This window comes from Bubalus bubalis, chromosome 16 (genome assembly GCF_019923935.1).
Source record: "Bubalus bubalis isolate 160015118507 breed Murrah chromosome 16, NDDB_SH_1, whole genome shotgun sequence".
NCBI lineage: Eukaryota > Metazoa > Chordata > Mammalia > Artiodactyla > Bovidae > Bubalus > Bubalus bubalis.
Window position 1 is genome coordinate 33,145,650 of NC_059172.1, and position 23,169 is coordinate 33,168,818.

At 40.7% G+C, this 23,169-nt stretch overlaps 1 protein-coding gene across 2 annotated transcripts in view; it reads left to right on the top strand.

Moving 5' to 3' along the window:
• NUMA1 (nuclear mitotic apparatus protein 1) overlaps positions 1-23,169 on the top strand; it is a 73,106-nt gene that overhangs the window by 1,675 nt on the left and 48,262 nt on the right. Inside the window, exon 1 of one of the 2 annotated variants that reach the window (XM_006064724.3) lies at positions 14,263-14,439. The exons of the other annotated variant lie outside the window; for it this stretch is intronic. The gene's annotated coding sequence lies outside the window, so the exon portion shown is untranslated. Of the gene's footprint in view, positions 1-14,262; positions 14,440-23,169 lie in introns of those variants that run through there. 2 annotated transcript variants of the gene reach the window in all.

Consider the following 23,169-nt stretch of genomic DNA (forward strand, 5'->3'; position numbering starts at 1 on the left):
CTGCCACAGAATTCCCCCTTCAGATGTTTTCTTAGTGAGAGTCTGTTAGTGGTAAATACTCTGTTGGAAAATATCTTTACTTCCTTATCAATCTTGATTGATAGTTTAGCTGGGTACTAGGCTTCCAATTATTTTTCCCCCAGCACTTTGAAAGTATCATTTTACTGAAATTATGGCTTTTTGTTGTTAACTCTTGAAAACTGTGTTCACAATTTAACTATTGTTTCGTTGTATGTAACCTGCCTTTTTCTCTGGTTCTTTTTAAGATCCTCTTTTTTGTCATTTGTGTTTTGCAGTTTCATTACATGTGTGGATTTAATTTTATTCTACTTGGGCTTATAGTGATGCCTCAATCTGAGGTTTCATACCTTTCAGTTTTCTAAAGATTCCCAGTCATTATCTCTTTATTTAAAAAAAATGTTTTTCCATCTGTCACCATACAAAGATGCTACATTATACCCGCTCCCTCAGCAGCCACCTGTTTGTTATCTGTATGTGTGAGTCTTTCTGTTTTATGTTTTTTCATTTGATTTTTAGATTCCACGTGTAAGTGAAATTTACAATATTTGTCTCTCTCTGTCTTATTTCACTCACCTAGTACATGTTATCACATGTACTCACCATCCATGTTGTCACAAATTGCGAGGTTTCATCCTGTCTTACTCCTTGGAAGGAAAGTTATGACCAACCTAGACAGCATATTAAAAAGCAGAGACATTACTTTGCCAACAAAGGTCTGTCTAGTCAAGGCTATGGTTTTTCCTGTGGTCATGTATGGATGTGAGAGTTGGACTGTGAAGAAAGCTGAGCGCCGAAGAATTGATGCTTTTGAACTGTGGTGTTGGAGAAGACTCTTGAGAGTCCCTTGGACTGCAAGGAGATCCAACCAGTCCATTCTAAAGGAGATCAGTCCTGGGTGTTTGGAAGGAATGATGCTAAGGCTGAAACTCTAGTACTTTGGCCACCTCATGCGAAGAGTTGACTCATTGGAAAAGACTGTGATGCTGGGAGGGATTGGGGGCAGAAGGAGAAGGGGACGACAGAGGATGAGATGGCTGGATGGCATCATTGACTTGATGGACATGAGTCTGAGTGAACTCTGGGAGTTGGTGATGGACAGGGAGGCCTGGCGTGCTGCAATTCATGGGGTCGCAAAGAGTCAGACACGACTGAGCGACTGAACTGAACTGAATATTCCATTAGATTATATGCCACACCTTCTTTATCCATTCATCTACCCATGTGCATTTAGGTTGCTTCTATATCTTGGCTGTTGTCAATAATGCTGCAATGAACATAGGGGTGTATATATCTTTTCCAATTAGTGTTTTCCTTTTCTTTGGATAAACACCCAGGAGTGGAATTGCTGAATCATATAATAGTTCTATTTTTAGCTTTTTGAAGAACTTCCATACTATCTTCCATAGCGGCTGCACCAATATACATTCCCCTCAACAGTGCAGGAGGACAGTTTTGTTCTTCAGGATGGTTTTGGCTATTCACGGTCTTTTGTGTTTCCATACAAATTTTAGAATTACATTATTTGTCTTAGTTCTGTGAAAAATTACCTTGGTATTTTGATAGAGATTGCATCAAATTTGTAGAATGCCTTAGGCTAGTATGCTCATTTTAATAGTATTAATTCTTCCAAACCATTAGCATGGTGTATCTTCCCATTTGTTAGTGACATCTTTAATTTATTTCACCAATGTCTTATCTTAAGTTCAGTTGCTCAGTTGTATCCGACTCTTTGCAAACCCATGGACTGCAGCACTCCAGGCTTCCCTGTCCATCACCAACTCCTGGAGCTTACTCAAACTCATGTCTGTCAAGTTGGTGACGCCATCTAACCATCTCATCCTCTGTCTTTTCTTAGTACAGACTTTTTACCTCCTTAGATTTACTACTAGGTATTTTATTATTTTTGATGCAGTTGTAAATAAAATTGTTTTCTTAATTTCTCTTTCTGATCTTTGTTAGTGTCTAGAAACAATAGATTTCTGTATATTAATTTTATATTCTGCAATTTTACTGAATTTATTAATTGGTTCTATTGGTTTTTTGGTGGCACCTTTAGGATTTTCAGTAATACCATGTCATCTGCAAACAGTGACAGTTTTACTTCTTCCTTCCAAATTTGGTTTCTTTTTCTTTTTCTTGCCTGATTGCTGTGGCTAGGACTTCAAATAGTATGTTGAGTAAAAGTGGTGACAGTGGGTGTCCTTGTCTTGCTCTTGATCTTAGAGGAAATGCTTTCAGCTTTTTACTATTGAGATGCTGTCAGTGTGGGCTTGTCATATCTGGTCTTTATTTTGTTGAGGTATGTTCCCTATGGACTCATTTTGATGTTTTTTTTTTTAAATCATATACAGATGTTGAACTTTGTTTCTGCATTCATTTAGATGATTTTTATTCTTTAGTTTGTTAATACTGTGTTTTACATTAATTGATTTGTGTATATTGAACCATCCTTGCATCCCTAGAATAAATCCCACATGATCATGGTGTATGATCTTTTTAATGTGTTGTTGAATGTTGCAAATATTTTGTTGAGACTTTTTACAACTATAAAGTGATACTGGCCTATAATTTTCCTTTTTTGTGTGATATTGTTGTCTGATTTTGGTGTTTGGGTGACACTGGCCTTGAAAGTGAATTTGGAAGCATTGCTTTCTGTAATTTGTTAGAAGTTTGAGAAGGATACGTGTTAACTCTTCTTTAAATATTTGGTAGAATTTCACCTATGAAGTCGTCTGGTCCTGGACTTTTGTTTATTGGGAGTTTTTTAAATTGCCAATTTGATTTTATTACTGGTAATTGGTCTGTTCATATTTTCTATTTCTCCCTGATTCAGTCTTAGGAGGTTGTATATTTCTGGGAATTTGTCTGTTTCTCTTAGGTTGTCCATTTTTTGGCATATGCCTCTTTAAATAGTGCCTCTCCCTGATCTCATATTTAACTTATTTTGAGCCTTCTAGTGGCTTCCCTGGTGGCTCATCAGTAAAGATTCCGGCTGCAGTGCAGGAGACACAGGAGACTGGGGTTCAGTCCTTGGGTTGGAAAGATCCCCTGGAGGGAGGGTATGGCAGCCCACTCGAGTATTGCCTGGAGAATCCCACAGACAGAGGAGTCTGGTGGGCTGCAGCCCATAGGGTTGCGAAGTGTCAGACATGACTAAAGTGATTTAGCGGCGGCAGCAGCAGAGCTTTCTAATTCTGTCCTTCACATCTCTTATTCTTTATCATTTCCATCTCTATCTTTCTGTGTTACTTCTGGATAATTTCCTTTAAGCTAGAATTAGTTTATTTTTTGAATTCTTATTTTCATTCGCTAAGTTTTTCATTTATACAAGTACTGTGGTTCATTTTCAAATCTGGCTGTCTGTTTCTTGGTATCTTGATTTTGTCTTGTGTTTCCAATTCTTCTATAATAACTTCAGATAAGTTTAATGTGTCCTGTTTTCTGAAGTTTTGGGGATATAATTCTGCCATTTGCTTTAATGACTCTGTTCATGATGGATTGTTTCCTCAAGTATTTTATAATTTTGGATTGTGAGCTCATTCAAAGGAGTATCATCTATGGTGGTCTTTTTAAAAAGCATTTTTATTTATTTATTTATTTTTGGCTGCACTGGGTCTCCATTGCTGCTCTCGGGCTTTCTCTAGTTGTGGTGAGTGGGGGCCTCTTTGCGGTGCACAGGCTTCTCATTGTGCTGGCTTCTCTTGTTGTGGAGCATGGGCTCCAGGTGCTCAGGGTTCAGTAGTTGCAGCACTCGGGCTTAGGTGCCTGCAGCATGTAGAATCTTTCCAGAGCAGGGATGGAACCCATGTCCTCTGTGTTGGCAGGCAGATTCTAACCACTAGACCACCAGGGAAGTCCTATGGTGTAGCTTGAGTTGAGATCAGTTCTCTAAAGAAAAGCTTTTTTTTTTAATCAACTTTGCTTAATCATAATTTATGTACAATGAAATTTATTTAAAGTAAAAAGTTTTGACGGATTTATACACTTAGAAAAAGTTGCCCCAGTCATGATACAGAGCATTCCCATAACTCCCAAAAGTTTCCTTATGCCTCTTTACAGTTCATCGTTGGCCCCCAAGAACCAAGTAATCTAATTACTGAAGATTAATTTGTGTTTTCTAGAATTTTATCTAGAAAATATATACAGAGTATATGTTTGTGTTTGCTTTCTTTCAGGTAGTGTAATGCATTTGATATTTATTTATTTAGTGCATATATCAGTAATTTGTTACTTTCTGTTGCTGTTGCCAAAGAATGCTCAAACTACCACACAGTTGCAGTCATCTCAGGGGCTTCCCTGGTGGCTCAGGGGTTAAAGTGTCTGCCTGGAATGCAGGAGACCTGGGTTTGATCCCTGGGTCGGGAAGATCCCCTGGAGAAGGAAATGGCAACCCACTCCAGTACTCTTGCCTGGAGAATCCCATGGAGGGAGGAGCCTGGTGGGCTACAGTCCAGGGATCTCAAAGAGTCAGACACGACTGAGCGATTTCACTTTCACTTTCCTTTTCACACACTAGTAAAGTAATGCTCAAATTCTCCAAGCCAGGCTTTAGCAATACGTGAACCGTGAACTTCCAGATGTTCAAGCTGGTTTTAGAAAAGGCAGAGGAACCAGAGATCAAATTGCCAACATCTGCTGGATCATCAAAAAAGCAAGAGAGTTCCAGAAAAACATCTATTTCTGCCTTATTGACTATGCCAAAGCCTTTGACTGTGTGGATCACAATAAACTGTGGAAAATTCTGAAAGAGATAGGAACACCAAACCACCTGACCTGCCTCTTGAGAAATCTGTATGCAGGTCAGGAAGCCACAGTTAGAACTGGACATGGAACAACAGACTGGTTCCAAATAGGAAAAAGAGTACATCAAGGCTGTATATTGTCACCCTGCTTATTTAACTTATATGCAGAGTACATCATGAGACACGCTGGACTGGAAGAAACACAAGCTGGAATCAAGATTGCCGGGAGAAATATCAATAACCTCAGATATGCAGATGACACCACCCTTATGGCAGAAAGTGAAGAGGAACTCAGAAGCCTGTTGATGAAAGTGAAAGTGGAGAGTGAAAAAGTTGGCTTAAAGCTCAACATTCAGAAAACGAAGATCATGGCATCCGGTCCCATCACTTCATGGGAAATAGATGGGGAAACATTGGGAACAGTGTCAGACTTTATTTTTCTGGGCTCCAAAATCACTGCAGATGGTGACTGCAGCCATGAAATTTTTTTAAAAGACACTTACTCCTTGGAAGGAAAGTTATGACCAACCTAGACAGCATATTAAAAAGCAGAGACATTAATTTGTCAACAAAAGTTGGTCTAGTCAAGGCTATGGTTTTTCCAATAGTCTTGTGTGGATGTGAGAGTTGGACTATAGAGAAAGCTGAGCGCCGAAGAATTGATGCTTTTAAACTGTGGTGTTGAAGACTCTTGAGAGTCCCTTGGACTGCAAGGAGATCCAACCAGTCCATCCTAAAGGAGATCAGTCCTGGGTGTTCATTGGAAGGACTGATGTTGAAGCTGAAACTCCAATACTTTGGCCACCTGATTCTAAGAGCTGACTCATTTGAAAAGACCCTGATGCTGGGAAAGATTGAGGGCAGGAGGAGAAGGGGACAACGGAGGATGAGATGGTTGGATGGCATCACCAACTCAATGGACATGGGTTTGGGCAGACTCCAGGAGTTGGTGATGGAGAGGGAGGCCTGGCTTGCTGCGGTTCATGGGGTCACAAAAAGTCAGACACGACTGAGCGACTGAACTGGAACTGTTGCTAAGTAGTCCTCCTTTGTATGACTATATCATACAGTTTTGTTTATCACTTACTTTTTAAAATTTATTTTATTGTAATATTTACAATATTATGTCAGTTTCTGCCACACATCAACATGAATCAGCCATAGGTATACATATGTCCTTGCTCTCTTGAACCTCCCTCCCACCTCTCACCCCATCCCACCCCTCTAGGTTGTCATAGAGCACTGGGTTGAGCTCCCTGCATCATATAGCATTTCCCCACTGGCTATCTGTTTTACATATAGTAATGTATATGGTTTCAGTGGTACCTTCTTCCCGAACTGTGCCCACAAGTCTATTCTCTTATGTCTGTGTCTCTGTTGTTGCTTTGCAAATTGGTTCATCAGTACCATTTTTCTAGATTCCATATATATGTGTTAATATATACTTGTTTTCCTCTTTCTAACTAACTTTATTCTGTATAACAGGCTCTAGGTTCATCCGCCTCACTACAGGTGACTCAGATTTGTTCCTTTTTATAGCTGAGTAATATTTCATTGTAATTATGTACCACACCTTCTTTATCTATTCATCTGTTGATGGACATTTAGGTTGCTTCCATGTCCTTTGTAAATAGTACTGCTATGAACATTGGGGTACATGTATCTTTGAGAATTGTGGTTTTCTCAGGGTAAATGCCCAGTAGTGGATATGCTGTGTCATATGGTGGTATTATTCTTAGTTTTTTTAAGAAATCTCCATACTGTTCTCCATGGTGGCTGTATCAATTCACATTCTCACCAACTATGCAAGAGGGTTCCCTTTTCTCCACATCCCTTACTAGCATTTATTATTTGTAGATTTTTTGATGGTGGTCATTCTGACTGGTATATCATTTACTGTTGATGGACATTTGGGCTGTTGGCAGTTTTTGGCTGTTGTGAATAAAATAGCTGTGAGCAATCATGTACAAATCTTTGAGTGAACATACATTTTCCTGACTCTTTGGCGTGAAATGGCTGGGTCATATGGCAAGGTATTTTTAATTTTTAAGAAATTACCAGTTTTCCAAAGTGGTTGTACTATTTTATGTTTCCATTGCAGTATCTGAGAGCTTTGGTTTTTTTATTTTCTTACCAACATTTGGTATAGTGAGTCTTTTTAATTTTAGCCATTCTCATGGAGATGTAGTGTTATTGTGGTTTTAATTTGCATTTTCCTGATGATGTTGAACATCTTTTCATGTATTTATTGGCCATTTGTGTGTCTCCTGCTACAACTTTGTATTTGCTTCTTTGGGAACTCAAGGCTGTTCCCAACCTGGGGCTAAAATGTCTGTAATTTTTCTTTTAGATTTCTAGGCCACAGATTTAGTATAAATTTTTAAATTCCAAATCCACCTCTTGTGTGCACCCAGGTTATTAATTCCTAGAAAGTTTTTTTTCCTCCTACTTTACTACATTTGTAAAGCAACCTTCCTTATTTTCCTGTGGATAGTTTTTTTTTTTTTTTCCTAGTCTCTTTTTACTGAGGGTCTCAGGGTCACGAAGAGTCAGATGGGACTGAAGCAATTTAGCACACACACGCAGCCTTTATACAGAGATCTCAGTTGCTTTTTATGGGCTCAAGATCTGAAGTATGAGGAGGTCACAGATTCCTTACATTGCTAGGACAGCTATGCCTCACTAATCCAATTTTCTGCTTCTTTTGTTTCTGTTTCCTGGGATTTCTTTTACTTTCTTGTGAGTTAGGTTTATCTAGTGTCAGAATCCTATCAGGAAAATAGAAACCACACACAGGTATTTTAAGAGAGTGAATTCAGTAAAGGGGTTTAGTTTAAACCTTTGTTGGAGGGCTGAAAGAGCAAAAAGGAGAATCTTCAGGTAACTTATATTATAACTGCATTAAGCGGCTGCTTCATCCAGGACTGAAAAACAAAGGGAGAAGGTTGGGGTTGGCAGAACTTAGAATTCTGGAGGGATCTGGTGGGACTGCGCCTGGATTCTCTGAGGAGAAGGCGTTGCCTGGTGTTGCTGGTGTCTCAGGAATCCCCAGGAGGGGTCTGGGGAGCCAGTTTTGGTTGAGCCCTGCTCTGGTGCCTCGAAGAGGGAGTTTGGAAGGAAGCAGGGAGAAACCAACTGCAGTTGTCAGGAGCAGAGAGCCACAGGAAGAAGGAAGTCCCTGGCAGCCTCCTCCTGCGTTCGATTTTTCCTGTTTGCACCCCGTTAACAGACCCTAACTGGGAGCCAGCTGGCAAAGGTGAAGTGGTATTGGAAGAGTCCAAGCCCCGGCAACACAGAGCAGACCATAACCACAGGGTAGGTGTGGTTCTAAGAGACAGTAATTTAGCAAGTCAAAAAGGATTTTTATTCTATTTTTCTGGGCATTTTCAGGCACATTTAGTAGGAAGATTTTCAGGTTACCTGGTCCATTATATCAGCAGTCAGTAACAGCAATAGCTGACTTTGTTTTTTTTTTTCCAGCATATAATGTGAACCCGGCACTGTTTTAAGCACTTTACATGAACTGCTTCCCAAAGCTCTATCGTACTGTTGTTGTTACTATAACTTAGTTTACCCAAAGCCATACAGTTTGTAAGAAGTGGAGTTGGTGTTCTGATCCAAGCATTCTGGGTTCCGTAACATACATTCTTAACTTCTCTGCTGTGCTGAGGGTTCCTCCCCTACATCAAACCAGAATCTATCCTCCTCTGACTTCCACTTGCTAGTTCTGGTTTTGTCTTCTTGCAAGGGGTCATATGAGTCTTTCTCCTCATCTGCATGACAAGCATGCATACATTTGAAAAAGTTTTCATGTTTCATGCCATGAATTTCAGACACTTCACCAGGGTGGTTATCATTCTTCCTCTGCATGTACTCTTTGCTTTTCAGAGGTGGGACATAGATTAGTCTTCTACTAACATGTCCTTATTACCAAATTCAGACTTAAATTGAAGAAAGTAGGGAAAACCACTAGACCATTCAGGTATGACCTAAATCAAATCCCTTATGATTATACAGTGGAAGTGAGAAATAGATTTAAGGGCCTAGATCTGATAGATAGAGTGCCTGATGAACTATGGACAGGTTCGTGACATTGTACAGGAGACAGGGATCAAGACCATCCCCATGGAAAAGAAATGCAAAAAAGCAAAATGGCTGTCTGGGGAGGCCTTACAAATAGCTGTGAAAAGAAGAGAAGCGAAGAGCAAAGGAGAAAAGGAAAGATACAAGCATCTGAATGCAGAGTTCCAAAAAATAGCAAGAAGAGATAAGAAAGCCTTCCTCAGCGATCAGTGCAAAGAAATAGAGGAAAACAACAGAATGGGAAAGACTAGAGATCTCTTCAAGAAAATTAGAGATACCAAGGGAACATTTCATGCAAAGATGGGCTCGATAAAGGACAGAAATGGTATGGACCTAACAGAAGCAGAAGATATTAAGAAGAGGTGGCAAGAATACACAGAAGAATTGTACAAAAAAGATGTTCACGACCCAGATAATCACGATGGTGTGATCACTCACCTAGAGCCAGACATCCTGGAATGTGAAGTCAAATGGGCCTTAGAAAGCATCACTACGAACAAAGCTAGTGGAGGTGATGGAATTCCAGTTGAGCTATTTCAAATCCTGAAAGGTGATGCTGTGAAAGTGCAGCACTCATTACGCCAGCAAATTTGGAAAACTCAGCAGTGGCCACAGGACCGGAAAAGGTCAGTTTTCATTCCAATCCTAAAGAAAGGCAATGCCAAAGAATGCTCAAACTACCGCACAATTGCACTTATCTCACATGCTAGTAAAGTAATGCTCAAAATTCTCCAAGCCAGGCTTCAGCAATATGTGAACCGTGAACTTGCAGATGTTCAAGCTGGTTTTAGAAAAGGCAGAGGAACCAGAGATCAAATTGCCAACATCCGCTGGATCATGGAAAAAGCAAGAGAGTTCCAGAAAAACATCTATTTCTGCTTTATTGACTATGCCAAAGCCTTTGACTGTGTAGATCACAATAAACTGTGGAAAATTCTGAAAGAGATGGGAATACCAGACCACCTGACCTGCCTCTTGAGAAATCTGTATGCAGGTCAGGAAGCCACAGTTAGAACTGGACATGGAACAACAGACTGGTTCCAAATAGGAAAAAGAGTTCATCAAGGCTGTATATTGTCACCCTGCTTATTTAACTTATATGCAGAGTACATCATGAGACACGCTGGACTGGAAGAAACACAAGCTGGAATCAAGATTGCCGGGAGAAATATCAATAACCTCAGATATGCAGATGACACCACCCTTATGGCAGAAAGTGAAGAGGAACTCAGAAGCCTGTTGATGAAAGTGGAGAGTGAAAAAGTTGGCTTAAAGCTCAACATTCAGAAAACGAAGATCATGGCATCCGGTCCCATCACTTCATGGGAAATAGATGGGGAAACAGTGGAAACAGTGTCAGACTTTATTGTTTTGGGCTCCAAAATCACTGCAGATGGTGACTGCAGCCATGAAATTAAAAGACACTTACTCCTTGGAAGGAAAGTTATGACCAACCTAGATAGCATATTGAAAAGCAGAGACATTACCTTGCCAACAAAGGTCCGTCTGGTCAAGGCTATGGTTTTTCCTGTGGTCATGTATGGATGTGAGAGTTGGACCGTGAAGAAGGCTGAGCACCGAAGAATTGATGCTTTTGAACTGTGGTGTTGGAGAAGACTCTTGAGAGTCCCTTGGACTGCAAGGAGATCCAACCAGTCCATTCTGAAGGAGATCAGCCCTGGGATTTCTTTGAAAGGAATGATGCTGAAGCTGAAACTCCAGTAGTTTGGCCACCTCATGCGAAGAGTTGACTCATTGGAGAAGACTCTGATGCTGGGAGGGATTGGGGGCAAGAGGAGAAGGGGATGACAGAGGATGAGATGGCTGGATGGCATCACCGACTCGATGGACGTGAGTCTGAGTGAACTCCAGGAGTTTGTGATGGACAGGGAGGCCTGGCATGCTGCAATTCATGGGGTCGCAAAGAGTCAGACACGACTGAGCGACTGAACTGAACATGACCTGAGCTGGATTGATGTTTTGGGTGGCTCTGTCAGATTCATGCTTCCTGTGAGAGTGTATGGCCTCTCCTCCCACCATAGGCAGCCTTCCCTGCCACCCCCAGCCAAATGGCAAGCTTTTCAGTATCAACTATGTACCAGGTCTCTACCATCCTGTATTAGTTTGGTTGATTTCTTTTATTCTAAATGCAGGGTTTTATATTTAGTCCTATTAAATTACACATTTGCTATTTTTGGTACATCAAACTTGTTAAGATCTTTTTGCCATATCAAATCTAAAAACATTGTATTTTCTTTTCTTCGCAGTTTACAATTCCAGAGTTTAACAAACCAACCTTACATGTTAAATTCTATCTTTGGTAAAACATGCTAAATTTGGTAGGTTTGAGAAGCAAGCTGAATGTTATACCTCTAGAGATCTTGAGGACTTCCCTGGTGGCTCAGAGGGTAAAGCGTCTGCCTTCAATGCAGGAGACCTGGGTTCGATCCCTGGGTGGGGAAGATCCCCTGGAGAAGGAAATGGCAACCCACTCCAGTATTCTTGCCTGGAAAACCTCATGGATGGAGAAGCCTGGTGGGCTACAGTCCATGGAGTCACAAAGAGTTGGACATGACTGAGCAACTTCACTTTCACTTTCTTTCACTAGAAATCTTACTTCAATTGATGGAAGTTTGGGGGGAATAGTTTTGACTAGACTTTCTGCTAAATTGTGGGAGGAGCTATCCGGAAGGGACAGAATCTTGGCTGTCAGTGAGGGGAGGAGAGAGTCAAGGTTAAGGGCTGGCCATTGGGCAGTCAGTCACCCTAATAAGGGACCACTTGGCAGAAGTAAAATGATCTGGTGTCTGAGGAGAGGAGAGGGAGCATATTGCACAGCATGCTGCTGGGCTGAGGCCTCTGTTGGCAGCTGTGTCAGCTGCCCTTTCTGTCCTCTTTAAGGACCAGTTTCTTTGAAGTCAGTGCAGGAAGTGCCAGTGATTCAGCCTTGCATATTTCTTCTGCCTTATTGCAGCTAAGGACTGGTTTGTCTGGTGAGGAGTAAAGACCGCGCATATATTTCAGGCATATTTATTTGACTACTTTAGCGCCTTCCTGTGACGGGCCAGAGACGCTTTGTAGGCTGTCGAGTTTTGGGTATCCTGTGGTAAGGTGGATACAGAGCCCTTTGTCTTATGTGTGGGTAACGACTGCATTCTGCCCTGCAAGGGGGCATTTGCCGAGTGTGTGACTTCTGGATGGTCTCAGTGAGGGATGAGGTAACAAGAGCTTTGATTGCCTACTTTTCTGGCTTGCTTATGGCATGACAGTGTGAGTTTGAGGGAAGCTTCTGGTTCACTTGGAGTTTGCCACTGTACCCCTCATGCACTGCTGCCAAGTGGACTCTGTCTGGTTTGCTGACCCCCAAAGCCCAGTTTCCTTGTGCAGTGAGCAAATGCATAATGTGTGTCTATTTCACCTCTCACAGAGCTGAGTATTTACAGATATATATATACACACACACACCTACACACACACACACACACATATATATATATATAAAATATATTTAAAATACAGGAGTTACCTACTCCCCAGGCTCTTCAAACCTACAGATACTTTACAGGAATAATGTAACAAATGTTTCTATATTCTTCACCTAGGTTCACTGTTAACATTTTGCTGTTTTGGCCTCTGTCCTTCATTTTTGGAACCTTTTGACTGGTAGATGTGAACTTCATATTACTTCATCCCTTAAATAGCTTAGCAAGTATTTGCTGAAAAAATCAGAATATCTTCCTATGCTAAACACAGTAAAATTACACTCAGAAATTCAGTACGTTCGTACAATACTTGTTCAGGTTGCTTTGGTTTTTCCAGTGATATCTTTCATAGATTTTTTTTGTCATTTCAGGATCCATTGAAAGATCATGCATGTGTTAGTTGTCATGACTTTGTCATTCCCTTAGTATGCTTTAACTTTGAACAATTAAAAAAAATTATCTCTTTATTTGCTGCATTGGGTCTTACTTGTGTCACGCGAGGTCTTTTGTTGTGTCTCATGGACTCTGTAGTTTTGGCGCATGGGCTCAGTAGTTGCAGTGCAAGGGCTTAGTTGCTCCACAGCAAGTGGGATCTTAGTTCCCTGACACCAGGGATCTAACCTGCATCCCCTGCATTGCAATGCAGATTCTTAACTACTGAATCACCAGGGAAGTCTCAACTTTGAACAGTTTTTAAATCTCTTAATACTGAATGCCTTTTTGTCTGTCATATCATTGACATTCTTTAGAGTTCAAGTTAGTTGTTTGCAGAATGTCTCTTAATTTGGATTTGTATTTCCTCTTGATTATTTGTGATTTGTCTTTCCTCTTGATTAGATTCAGGATCAACATGTTTTTGGTAAAACTAGGTAGGTTACTACAGTAGTTTGATAGTGAAGCTAGACAGGGAAGCAGTGTTCAGTTTTGCATGACAGTATATAATTTAGCACCTGATTATGTTTTCTGATCTGTAAGCCCCACAGGAATTGAGTATGGCGTTCAGTAGGACCTAGAGGAACCAGGAAAGACTTTAGCTGGAAGATGACAGAATTTTTGGGGCAGTTAGACAAACTGCTCTTTGGACTTCTCATCCTGCTACTGAAGTTATATATATATATCATGAAAAGTGAAAAGTGAGTTTCCTCTTCAGAGTTTAGAGCTCTGTATCTTCCATGGTTTTTGTACTGCTGGGAAGCCTAATAGTTTAGAGCTCTTGCTTTGGTTTCAGATAGGCCTGGAGACTGTGCTCAGCATTTTTCCAGCTGCCCAACCTTAGGGAAGTTTTCTTACACGAAAGCTAGAAAGACTGTTGGTAACTCTTTAAAATGTTACTGTGATACTCATAGTGCAATATTGCATAAATAACTTGAATGAAAATATTTTAATGCCATTATGTGGGGGCCACACTTCCTAGTTTTTCTGGGTGCCTCACTGGAACATTCATTTCTATTACCTGCCAAACCTTGGAAGGGGCTTGAATTTACCACTGCTGGATAACTAAAGGCATAGAAATGAGAAAGGGCTTGGCTCATGAGAGAAGTGGGAAGACTGGCTTGATTAGTTCAGAGTGTACACTGTGGAATAGTGAGAAACAAAGTCGAATAAATGACTTGAGGCCATGTAATGGAGGGCTTGGGAAGTTAAGCCAAAGAGATTGAATATGGTGCTTAAGGAAGAAAACCATGGAAGGTTTTTGAGCAGGTGGGCAACCCTTGGAAATGTGAATGGTACGGAGTCTCTTGAGGAAGGACCTTTCCTGCTTTGGAGACTAGAATTCTAGTAGGGCGGAGTCTTCCCTGTGCTGACCATGTTGGGGTGTGGTTTGGGCTGTCTTGCCACAGGAGGCCAGACTTTCTGCCCCAGTGACTCTTCCTGCTCTGTCACTGACTCACCCCGTTGACCTAGGCTGGGTGGCTTTCCTTCCGGTGGCTGGCTGATGTACAGAGCGCTGGGGCTGCCCAGGGTGAGGTGAAGCCGAGCTGACCCACAGCTCGGTGAGATGGGGGAATGAACAGCATTCCTGTCCTTTTGCCCTTCCCTGGGTTGAGGCTAGTTATAAGCCATTGCCAGGGATCGCTTTGTCCCAGCCTTAGAAAGCTGTTCACCAGGAGGTAAGTCAAGATGGTTCCTGCCCTCTCTGCTTTTTCATAGGTCAGTTTTTCCTCAAACAGGATTTCTACTACTTTCTTTTTCCTTGATCCAGGTCCTTCTAAGTAACCTCTTTCACTTACTTGAAGTAAACAGGTTACTGCAGGAGGTGGGCAGAGATGTTTAATAAATATATTCTTCTAGCTGTGGGGGGAGTGTCTCTGGGGGCTCACTGACCCCTGTTGTAAGGTAGTTTACCCAGAATTCTTGTGAACTAGACATTGAATGAAGGCTCAAACTCATAGGGAGTGACTGCAGAGAAGTTCTGGTTTTAAGTTATCATTTCTTAGCAACTGGGTTTCAGAACCATTCTTGGTATGCATTAGTGTCCTGAGTTAAAGACAACAGTGAGGAACAGGAAGAGGGAGGTGCCTGGATTAGGATATGCTTGTGGCTTATGCTAGGAGTTAGGGTGGCTAGGTTTCTAGTCCTAATTACTCCTCACCAGCTGTGTGATCAGGGACCAACTGTCTAACCCCAGTGGACTGGAGTTTTCTCATGTAAAAATGAGCAGTTTATATGATCTGAAAGATTTCTTTCAGGGCCAAAATCTATGATTATATAATGTGTGATTATAAATCAGTATAATAGTTTAAAAGGCAGTTCCCAAAGGAGTATTTGTAAACTTTAGGAAACTATTTTGATTACCATCTTCATTTGATTTAACAAGATCGGAAAGGTTTGTTTGAAAGAGTGTCACTTCCTTTATACTCACTGTGCGTTTGCTTACTTCTAGGTCAAGGTGACTAGATAGTGGAGAAAATTAACCTTTCTCGTGGAAGTCCTCCCAAATCACAAATGTGTTAAGGGCCAAAAAGTGTTGGAACATGTTGCTGTGGAACACTTCAACTGAGGAGCCACTGCGGTCCCAGCTCCAGGAGACCCACAGCCACAAGTTCTGTAGGCTGCAGCAGCCACTGCTCGCCAGCACGCCATGGTCCATGGGGACGCTTCCCAGGTGGCGTGCTGAAGCAGATGATTTGGTAGCTCCATGCTTTTGCAGGAGAAGTGATGTACCAAGTTACTTGATTTTTTGTCGTTGTTTACTTACTAGGTTTGGTCAGCACTTTGAGAGACGGTGGGGGTTGTTGGGAAGGGGGTGGTCAGAGCAGAGGGGCTCTCCAGTGCATTTCAGTTAGGCTGTCTGTAGTACCCTTGAATCTGTGCCAGGCAATGGTGGTCTTGTTGATAACTAGTCAGAAAAATAAGGTGTTAGGCATCCTAGTCAAAAGATTCTGTCATCAAGACACTCTGTGATCATTTGCAATTAATTCTCTTTCTTAAAGCCATGTTTTCTTCATTTATATATTGAAAAATTTAGATACTAAGAGTTCCAGATCTGAAACCAGGTAGGCCAAAGGAGGTTTGAGGTGGGAAAGGATCTGTTTGTTCTAAGCTGCTTGACTATTAGACAAGGGGTAGAAGTGGAATTCCTTTTTAGTACTTGAATTATAGCAACTATGCTCTCTACTCACAGTCACAGCTGAGTGATCAAACGTGAAGCAGCTATTTAATGAGAAGCAGGCCCTGGGAGCTTTCTCCTGAAAAACAATCACAGGACTTGCTGGTCCTGAGAGAAGTAGACGTTCCCTGGTAGGACCTATTGTTTGAAGGAGGTGGGGGTGAATATCATCAAAATGGACAGTGTGGATATTGTGATTTAGATGGTTCAGAGAATTTGTTCCCTGCTGTTGTTAATTTCAAGCCTCTCTTTAAAGAGATTCTCTTAATGATTGGAGCAGTGTGGGATTCATTTAGAGAAAAGGCCCCGAGTAACCACAATTAGAAATTAAATGCCTAAAAGCAGAGCCAGTTGCTGGAGAGACTGAAGTGGCCTAATCAGTTGCTTTTCAATACTCAGGTCCTAGGGCGACAGCAGCCAGAGAATAGGCTGCTTGGTGAGCTCGCTGGGTACTAGGCTGGGAGATCTGGGCTCCCGACAGAGGAAAAGGTGACCTGTAGTATCCACACTGGAGAAGGCAATGGCACCCCACTCCAGTACTCTTGCCTGGAAAATCCCACGGATGGAGGAGCCTGGTGGGCTGCAGTCCATGGGGTCGCTAGAGTCGGACATGACTGAGCGACTTCACTTTCACTTCTCACTTTCATGCACTGGAGAAGGAAATGGCAACCCACTCCAGTGTTCTTGCCTGGAGAATCCCAGGGACGGGGGAGCCTGGTGGGCTACTGTCTATGGGGTCGCACAGAGTCGGACATGACTTGAAGCGACTTAGCAGCAGCAGCAGCAGCAGCAGTATCCACACCTCTTAATCTCTCTGTTTCTCTTCTTTCCCTCAGTGCCCTTTAGTTTTAATTAGGATTGTGTAAACACAGACAGCTTGCCAGTCCCCTTAAAGTGGCAGGCCCATGACAGCTTTTTGCTGGTCACTCTTACCTAGGTGTGTGGCTTTAAATTAGAGGGCTTGTCCTCTGACAGTTCAGCTTCACTGGCTGCCTCACTGAAATAATCCATTAGAAGAGGGCCAGTTGGCTGTCATTCAGTCGGGCAGCATTATTTAGCACCTGCGGTGTGCAAGCATTGTGCTGGAATGGAGCTGATAGGCGAATAAGATGGTTTCTGCTCTTCAGGAGCTTAGTCAAGTGAAACATATATGCAGCTAGTGTCGACCTAAGGAGGAATGAAATGAGGTGTGTAGAGGAACAAGCAATATGGGAGCATATAGAGGAGACAACAGAGTTGTTCCTGAATTGGGGGGAACAAGGAGAGCCTCTGAAGGGAGAAAGCACTTGAGCCAGGTTGTAAAGGGTGAATTAGAATTCCTTAAGTTTATAATTTTATTTATTTATTTATTTCTGGCTGTGCTGGGTCTTCCTTGCTCCAAGGGTTTTCTCTAGTTTTGGAGAGGGGGGCTACTCTCTAGTTGCTGTGTATGGGCTTGTCATTTCGGCGGCTTCTGGTTGCAGAGCACTGGCTCTGGGGTGCCGCTTCAGTAGTTATGGTTCCCAGGCTCTAGAGAACAGGCTCAGTAGTTGTGGCGCATGGTCGTAGTTACTCTGTGGCACCTGGGATCTTCCTGGATCAGGGATTGAACCTGTGTCTCCTGCATTGGCAGGCAGATTCTTTACCCTGAGCCACCAGGGAATCCTAGAATTCCTTAAGTTTAGAAGGGCATTTTGGAGGAGGTTATAGAATGGCAGCAACACAGAGCCTGGGGAAATGTTTGGCATATCTGGGAAAGTGCTCTTGAGATAGAAGATATTTTGGAGGAATGAGCTGGAAATGAGGTCGGAAAAGATGTTTGGTTGGATCTTAAAGAATAGTAAGAGTCATACTAAGAGATTTGGATTTTATTCTGCATGAAGTTAGCTCATGAATGTTTTGGATAAGGAGTGACACGATCCCAGCTGTGTGATTTAGGTTTTGATGTGTTTTTCAGGTGTAAGGTCTTCGATTTCAGGGTTGAGAAGGTGGTTATCTTGGTTCTTAAAGTACAAAGTTTGTCAGGCATCTAATGTTTAGGTTCTTTATTCCTTAGTTATATTTTCTAAGAAATAAAAGTAAGTGAAGTCTCTCAGTCGTGTCCAACTGTTTATGACCCTATGGACTGTAGCCTACCAGGCTCCTCCGTCCATGGGATTTTCCAGGCAAGAGTACTGGAGTGGGTTGCCATTTCCTCCAAAAGCAAGAAGACAGGAAGTAGTCAGCAGTGTCCCTTTAGACTGAGCTTTCTTTACCCCTCAAAGATGAAGGTTTTCTTAGACATATATATCATGCAGTCTTGTTTCATAGGTTGCTTACTACTGCTTATTCTTTGAGGATAAAACCCATCATAAGGGGTCAACTTCTGATTATATAGTGGAAACCAACGACATTTTTTTGAATTGGTTGAAAAATAGTATATAATCATTGTAGGAAATATGAAAAGTACAGAAAAAAATACAGAAAAATATATAAAGAAAAAGCTAAAATCATCCATAACTGTACCATCTGGAGAAAACCACCTATTTTCATTTTGGTATTTTGTACCTACGCATATTTCTCTGGAGTAGTCCAGGTCATATAGTACCTACAGTTTTGTCTTATGCTTTTTCTCTGTTTCCCATTGGTTTTCATTATATGTGTGTGTGTGTGTGTTAGTTGCTCAGTTGTGTCTCACTCTTTGAGACCACGGACTGTACCCCACAAGCCCCCTCTGTCTATGAAATTCTCCCGGTAAGATTACTGGAGTGGGTTGCCATTTCCTTCTTCAGGGGATCTTCCTGACCCAGGGATCGAACTCAGGTCTCCTGCATTGCAGGTTCAGTGCTATACAGCGGCTTCCCACTAGCTATCTATTTTACACATGGTAGTATATATATTTCAATCCTGATCTCCTAATTTGCCCCACCTTCCCCTTCGCCTTCCATGTCCACATGTTCATTCTCTATGTCTGTGTCTCTATTCCTGCCCTGTAAATTGGTTCATGTGCACCATTTTTTCTAGATTCTACATGTATCCTTAATATATGATAATTGTTTTTCTCTTTCTGACTTAACACTCTGTATGACAAACTCTAGGTCCATCCACATCTCCAAAAAGAACCCAATTTTTTCCAGCCTTTTTATGGCTAAGCAATATTCCATTGTATATATGTATCACATCTTCTTTATCCATTAATCATATAGGATTTTTATAGTGCTTTCAGTTTTTTCTATTTTGAACAATACTGTAATACTTTGATACAAATTATAAAAGTAATATATATAATAAGTAAGTCCCTTGCACTTCACCCTTTATCCTAATCTTACTCTACAGAGGTAACAATGACTTATTAATAGTTTTTATTACTCTATAATTTATTAGTAATTTCTGTTGTATCTTTGCATGAACATTATTATGCATAAGTTTTGGTCAGTATTTTTTGTTATTATGATTTATGTCTGCAAGTGAATTACTGGGTCAGATGATGTGAAATTAAATTTTCCTGATTGTATGTCATGGTACAGTTTAGAAAACTTGAAAAATAAGGTTTTTAAGGGAGAAAGTAAGAGAGATCCATAATTCCACAAATCAGAAATAAACATTATTTGACCTGTTTCCTTATAAATATACACATGCACGTTCATACTCACAAGTGTGCAGATGTGTGTATATGTATCACATACACATCTGTATATGTAGTTTAAAAAATAAATGGTCATACCCACTAACACTATATATGCTGCTTTTAAAATTCAACATTCCTTGTGTCATTAAAATTATTTAAAATATTTTTAATGACTGCATAAGGCTCATATGCATGTATCTTAATTTACTTTGAGTTATTGTTAGATATTTAGTTTTTCTCCATTTTTCATAATGTTAAATAATTATATTAGTACCTATATATGTATTTATATTTCAGATAATTTTCTAAACTTTTATTGCTGTGAATGGAATTATTTGATCAAAGAATACCAAACTTTTTTTTTTAGCAGTCTCACTTTAAAATTTTTTGGTAAAATATGCATAACAAAATTTACCATTTTAACATGTTAAATTCATAATTAGGAGTACAATTTAGTGGCATTAAGTGTATTTACAGTGTTGTGCAATCATCACTGCTATTCATTTCCAGGACATTTTAGCATCCCAGACAGATTCTCTGTACCCATTGAACAATAGTTCCCATTCCTTCCTCTCCCACTCCCTGGTAACCTCTGTTCTACTTTCTATCTCTATGAACTTACCCATTCTAGGTACCTCATAAATGGGATCATACCATTTTTGTCCCTTTTTGTCTAGTTTATTTCACTTAGCATGTTTGACTATGAACATTTTTTAGGTTCTTGATATGTATTGCCAAATTTCTTTCCAGAGAATCATTTAAAGAATGCCTGATTACTTACATAAGAAAATGTGCTGTTCCTTTTTTAATCATTAGTTTCTCAATTAAAATCCTAGATTGTTATCTTTCCATTATTATATTAAATTATATAATTTTATACATATTAATGGGCTTCCCTTGTAGTATGCTGCGCTGCTGCTGCTAAGTCGCTTCAGTTGTGTCCGACTCTGTGCGACCCCATAGACGGCAGCCCACCAGGCTCCTCTGTCCCTGGGATTCTCCAGGCAAGAATACTGGAGTGGGTTGCCATTTCCTTCTCCAATGCATGAAAGTGAAAAGTGAAAGTGAAGTCACTCAGTCGTGCCCAACTCTTAGCGACCCCATGGACTGCAGCCTACCAGGCTCCTCCGTCCATGGGATTTTCCAGGCAAGAGTACTGGAGTGGGTTGCCATTGCCTTCTCCGTCTAACATGCACAGACTTCATCAGTTCCAATTATTGGTACCTATCCTAGAGAAATATTAGCTTGTATGTAAAAAGGTTCACTATTTATTGCTGTAGCATTCTATCATAATACAAATTATACAGTATGACTGTAGGTAGGTAGACCAAACACACGCACACTTTGTCTAAATACACACACATTGTGTATCCATACATATGTGCATGTGTGTGCATGCTTAGGAAAAGTCTGAAAGGTTATACAACAAATTTCCAACAGTGGTGCTTCTGAGGAAGGGAGTGCCATTGGCAAACATAGGTTAAAAGTTTGACAAATGGGGTGTTTTGCATTTTACTCTGTGTACTTCTTTATTATATTATTTCATGGTGATAATGTATTCTCCCTCCTTCCCACTTGTTTGGATAGCTGGTGGGCCGGGAGTGTGACACAGTAGAATTAATTCGCCAAGCCAGCTCTGCCCACGTCAGTTGAGTTGGAAGCAGCTGCTGGGCCGAGAGCAAGGAGCGCATGTGCGAGGGCCTGGGAGTCCACTGTGCACAGGCGGCTGGGAGAGGCAGCCAGACAGGCCAATTCTGATTCACCAACAGTCACTATCGTATGTCTTGACACTCTCCAAATTGCTTTATTCTTGGTTATCACACGGGGCCCAGAGAGGAATTCAGTGAGCGTGTAAAGCATGGATGGTGATAGGAAAAAAAGCAGTCATGTTTGGGACAACAAGGAACGTGTGTGAAAAGAAATATGTACAGGGATATTCATTATAGCACTGTTTGAAATCTAATACGGGAAATATCCACGTCCATTGATAGGAAAATATGTGAACACATTATGGTATATCTTTTATATGCACTGTTATTATACAGTTTTTTTAAAGTATGAGTTAGAATTAAATTTACTGACCCTTGGGATGTTCATAATCAATTATTAAGTGAGAAAAATAAGTTGCAGAGCAATGTTAATATGTAAACCTAGTTTTTGAAAAATAGAGAACAATTAAAAAATCCTCTTAAAATATAAAAAATATACTTGGCTTATGATTTTGGGGGCCTGGAAAAATCTGATAACATTTCTTTTTTTAAAATTATGGTGATGTATACACAAGCCTAGGAACTGAATGCCTGCAAGTTGTACATTTAACTTAATTTTTGGCCACGCTGCACAGCATGTGGAATCTTAGTTCCCTAACTGGAGGTGGAACCCACCTCCCCCACCCCCCGCAGTGGAAGCATGGAGTCCTAACTATTGGACCGCCGTGGAAGTCCCTAATGTTTCTTATCTTATGGGAGGACTTGGAGGCTGAGAGATTACGGGAGGCTAATTTTGTTTTTATCTAACTTTGTATTGCTTCATTAGTTTTACAGAACAAGGAAGATAAACTTCCTGAGTAAAAAATGAAGTTTCCTAAATAGTTTTTCATCTTAATTGATTTCTAAGAGGTACTTTAAATTTTTTTTTAGTGAGTTAATGAAGTAAAGAATTATGAAAGTAAAAATAGAGTTATCATGTAAATCCCTTGGGTTTAGTATCTGGGTAGTGGAAAGAGAACACAGGAGTAAGGGAACCAACTTTGTAGTTGTAGTTCTAAACTTTCTTATGTGTGAGCTTTAATTTAATAAGGTCATTTAACAACTGTTAAACAAGGGCCTCAGTCTTTTCATCTGTAAAATGAAGAGCTTGTACCAGGAGACAGTGGTCTCCAAGGCCCTTTCCAGGCCTGACATTCCACAGGTTTAGGGTCCTACAGTTCTACAATTGCAACACCTCTTGAGATTTTAGAACATTGCATTTCATTTACTTTTAAATGCCTTTTGTTTTTGTTACATTTTAACAGTCTGAAATTAAAATGCATTTTATAATTGGCACTGGCTATTTTTTCACATTTTTATTATCTCTAAAACTGAGATATCATTGAAGATACAGGATAGTTCTACTTTTCAGTGCCTTTTTTTTTTTTTTTTTTTTCATTAACTATATATTCTTGGCCCCTTTCTGGGCTTCCCTTGCTCCTAATCCCAACAGATTCACTCATATCACCTGGTCGTTCTGGGTAGGGAGAAGCAGGTGGGTGGATATGGTATTTGAGTGTGCAAGGATTTTGTACTTAATTAACTGGTAGGTGTCCTATATGTAGCTGCTGCTTGAGAAGTCAGGTAAATATACATGTAGTTCTGAGGCATCCTACGTAATGCTTCTGAATTTTGATTAGTCTGTCGTAGTTTTGCCTGGTATTTACTTTTTACAGTGTAACACACGTAGAACAGCTTGTAAAGTATATAGTTCCTGAAGTTTGCAGAAAGTGAGCAGATCTGTGTAACTAGTGCTACATCAAGAACCGGAGCAGCATCCAGCATACCCACCCTTCCAGTCATTGTCCCCATGCGGTTTTCTTTTTAAAAGGAGTGAAAGTATATGTCAGGATAGCTCATGGTTCTCTTGGGTGAGTCTGCTGGAAAGGGCTCCAGG